General features: G+C 47.8%; 1 pseudogene; it reads right to left on the bottom strand.

Annotated features, from left to right (window-relative positions):
- Positions 1-1,986: 1,986 nt before the first annotated feature.
- Positions 1,987-2,075, bottom strand: LOC129459058 (uncharacterized; annotated as a pseudogene).
- Positions 2,076-4,573: the final 2,498 nt, after the last annotated feature.

Here is a 4,573-nt window from a genome sequence, read left to right as displayed (position 1 = left end):
TTTCGTTCTTATAGGAAAATAATTTGTCTATATTTTTTCATTTTTGTCATTTTTTGACAATGGGCATTATTGCTGTGGCATTTATTTGGTAAGTAAACACTCCTGAGGCACTGTTCTAGTCAGTGGGCCCATGTGAGTGAATAAAGCAGAAAGTGTGCACCCTCATTGAATCCTCACATGAGCATGAGAAATGGTGTTTTACTCCCAGCTCAACAATTTACTAGCCATAGAACCTTCGGCAAATTATCAAATCTCTCTGTGTCTTGGTTTCCTCATTTGCCAAATAGGAAATGGTAATAATCGTAATTTGTTGTTTAGAGTAAGTGAGTTACTGGCCAGGCGCAGTGGCTCACGCTTGTAATCCCAGCACTTTGGGAGGCCAAGGCGGGCGGATCACGAGGTCAGGAGATCGAGACCACGGTGAAACCCCGTCTCTACTAAAAATACAAAAAAATTAGCCGGGCGTGGTGGCGGGCGCCTGTAGTCCCAGCTACTCGGAGAGGCTGAGGCAGGAGAATGGTGTGAACCCGGGAGGCGGAGCTTGCAGTGAGCCGAGATTGCGCCACTGCACTCCAGCCTGGGCGACAGAGCGAGACTCCGTCTCAAAAAAAAAAAAAAAAAAAAACCAATATCTGGTCTGTAGTAAGGAGGAATGAATGCTAGCTATTATAATGTGTAATCTTATGGCCAGGGGTATATTTATTTGTGTTTTATTGGAAAAGTGTCAGATGATTAGGGATATTGTAATCCCTAATGGCATGGTACATCAGTTTGGATTAGATGCGGCTGTGAGTAAGAGACACTGTTAGTGACAAGATATAAATGTATTTCTTCTTCCTATAAAAGTCTGGCAGTAGGTAGTCCAGGGCCAGAATTGTGAGTCTACTCCACAGAGTCCTCAGACACCCGGGATTCTTCTATGTTGCTGTGCGTGATCTCAATTCATATGGTTGCCTCCTGGTCCAGTATGGTTGTACAGGTCCAGTCATCACACAAACATTCCAGCCAGAAGGAGGAAGGGAAAGGACATGAGCGGCTGTCTTTTAGGGAAAACTTTTGGAAGCTGCCATGGGATACTGCCATTTACATCTCATTAGTCAGAACTTGGTCATATGACCATATGTTACTTCAAAGCTGGCTAAGAAAAGTAATTTTTATTCTAGGGGTGCATATGCTCAAATAAAAAGTGGGGGTTCAATGAAGATGGAAGAAAGGAGAATGGTTTTCGATGGCAACTAGCAATCTCTGATGAACACAGTAGTTTAGGTATATTTTATGTATGTCCATGTACTCAAAAAAAAAACACTTATTGAGACCAGCCTGGGCAACATAGTGAAATCCCATCTCTACAGAAAATACAAAAATTAGAGGCCGGGCACAGTGGCTCACGCCTATAATCCCAGCACTTTGGGAGGCCAAAGCGGGCAGATCACCTGAGGTCAGGAGTTTGAGACCAGCCTGGCCAACGTGGTGAAACCCCGTCTCTACTAAAAATACAAAAAAATTAGCCGGGCATGGTGGCGGGCGCCTGTAATGCCAGCTACTCAGGAGGCTGAGGCAGGAGAATGGCGTGAACCCGGGAGGCAGAGCTTGCAGTGAGCCGAGATTGCGCCACTGCACTCCAGCCTGGGTGACAGAGCGAGACTCCGTCTCAAAAAAAAAAAGAAAAAGAAAAAAAAAAAAGAAAAGAAAAAAAATTAGCCAGGTGTGGTGGAATGTGCCTGTAGTTCTAGCTACTCAGGAGGTTGAGAAGTGGGAGTATCACTTCAGCCCAGGAGGTCAAGGCTGCAGTGAGCTGTGATGGTGCCACTGCACTCCAGCCGGGGCAACAGAGTAAGACCCTGTCTCAAAACACAAACTTATTGAGCATCTACTATGTCAAGCACTGGCAAGGTGGGTCCTAGAGGTTCCCTCCTGGGCAGTCTTTCATTCAGTCTCTCATGAATGATTGAGGCCACATTTCCCATCTGATTTGCTTTTGCAGACAGAATTATTTGTTTACTCTTTTTTGGGAGGTCATGCGAATCTTCTCTGTATCGTTCCAATTGTAGTATACGTGCTGCCGAAGTGAGCACTCCAAGACAGATTTCTTTAAAAAAATTTTCCACTAGTGATGTTGCCTGATGCTGAACTCTGAGGGTAAGTCATTCCGTTTTACTTGCCTGATACTTTGATTTTTACTGGGGAGTCACCCTTAGCCTATAATTACCCCTAGGCCTTGAGTGAAAATAATTGACGAACATTAAATTTCAGCTGGATGCAGTGGCTCATGCCTGTAATCTCAGCACTTTGAGAGGCCAAAGGGAGTGGATCACTTGAGCCCAGGAGTTCAAGACCAGCCTGGGCAACCTGGCGAAAGCCCATCTCTGCAAAAAATACAAAAATTATCTGGGTGTGGTGCTGCCTGCCTGTGGTCCCAGCTACTCGGGAAACCGAGTGGGTAGGATCACCTGAGCCCAGGAGGTTGAGGCTGCTGTGAGTTGTGATCACACCCCTGCACTCCAGCCTGGGTGAGAGTGAGACCCTGTCTCAAAAAAAGAAAAAAAAAAATTATATATATATATATAAATCTCTCTGACCCAGAATCACAGAACCTTAAAGCTGGAATGGCCTACGAGAGCATTCAGCCCTGACTCCTCCTTATTCACACGCTGAGATGGGCAGTGGCTCCCTGGGGCCCCCCTTGCTGGTGCTGGGGGTGTGTGGCCCCATCAAAACCCCTCTGCCTCCTGACACCAGAGGAAGGGTCAGCATTCAGGCCGAGGCCAGCAGGCCTCAGTCACGAGGCACCAGGCTGTGCTCAGGGAGGTTGTAACTGATGCTTGATTCTCTCTTAATCCCCCGGTGACCTGTCCCAGTTCCGCAGGTACACATTTCTGAGCCCTGCTTGAGGCAAAGCTCTGCTTTGAACTTGTATCCTTTTGCTCTCTGAGCATCTCCTCCTCCTCCCTCCAGCCACCCACTCCACTGTCTGCCCTACCGCACTTGCCAACCTGTCATTGTACCCATCCCTGGGGGTGGGGAGGAATTCCATGCCCTCTGGCCAGGTCAAGGTGCCCTGAATAGCTGGATTGCATGTAGTTTGTTGCCCTAATAGTAAACAATCCAAAGTAATTAATAGTAATAATAAACCATCTGCTAATGATTGAGCCTGTGTCTGATGGGTTAAGGTGGTCCCTCTATTAATGCCATTCTGACTTGCATTTTAGTAACCTTTTCTGGGTGGGCCAGAAGGGCTGGAGTTAGCCTGGCACTGGCACCCTTGGGCAGGCTATCACAGAGGAGCACTCCAGCCTGGGTGACAGAGTGAGACCCTCTTCTAAAAAATTTTTTAAAAAGCAAATGTATGACCTGTTCTTAGAAAAACAGCAGTTTTATAGTTACCCATGCTCCCAGTTAAAATATAACTCTATATTTAAAGTTAGAGTTAAAATATAACTCTAATGTAATCCAATTAAAAATACCAACATTAATTCCTTTTTGGAAAAAAAACCACTCTGGTTTGAACCATCCTTTAATGCATGGGGCAGGGAGGGACCTGATAAATGTCGGGGGATAGATGGTGTCTATTTTGATCCAGAATGCGGTGGCGAAAGTGCTGCCTGATATGCTAGAAGCTCTTTTCCCCCACCTGCTGCTTACTGTGTGTGTCAGCCCAGTGAGAGTGGTGTTTCCTGATGACTGGGCCTCAGGCCGCCTCACTGGAGTGCCCTGCGGGCGATGGGAACATGCAGATTCCGGGGCTCCCACCCAGTCAGCAGCTAGGGCAGGACACCTGGACCCTGCAGATTATCCAAGTCCCAGATGACTCTCAAGTGGATGAATGTTGGTGAATGTTTGCTCCAGGGAACAGAAGTGTCCGTCCCATCCCCGGCAGAGCCGAGGTTGCTGAGGTCCATGGGCTTGTGCTGCTGCTGTGGCCCCAGGTCTTGGCCTCCTGACTCCTGGAATTGGGAGATGTGTTTCCCGGGATGGCTCTGACAATTAGCACTTCAGATCTTGGGATAAAGAAGGCCTACAGGGAATGCTGCCTAAAGGAAAAAACAACTCAGAAGGGCCTGATGCGGGGACAAGATGGGGAGGGCCCTTCATGAACATCCCTTGCACCTCCAGCGTTTGGCAAAGAGAAGTCACTCATGCGGGATGCAGGCAGCAAGGCGGCGGCCGCTGCAGAGCTGGCAGGCAGGACCCTGGATGCTAACCCAGGCCGCAGTATTGATGTCCTCCGAGGTGGTGGGTGGCAAAGTCTCCCAACAGATCCACCTTCAACACTGCAAAGAAATGCGTTTTTAGCACGGCAGGCTCTGCTCCTGCCCAGCCTCTGATAGGGGATTGTCTTGTGACGCCCCTACGGTGCACACACACTCTATCCTGTGCTTGTAAAACATGGGTGACATGTCATATACAGATCTAATCGCAGGCCCCCCAGAGAATTATCGAGCAGATGGTGTGGTCCCCTTGACATTCTCACCTGGTGGCTGCTGAAACCCTAGAAAGAGAGTGCAATTAGCAAACAAATCACCTTGGCTTCATATATTCATTTCTCTTGCCAAATGAGAAATTTCACCCTTCA

This window comes from Symphalangus syndactylus, chromosome 19, assembly GCF_028878055.3.
Source record: "Symphalangus syndactylus isolate Jambi chromosome 19, NHGRI_mSymSyn1-v2.1_pri, whole genome shotgun sequence".
NCBI lineage: Eukaryota > Metazoa > Chordata > Mammalia > Primates > Hylobatidae > Symphalangus > Symphalangus syndactylus.
This window is presented reverse-complemented; position numbering and strand designations above follow the sequence as displayed.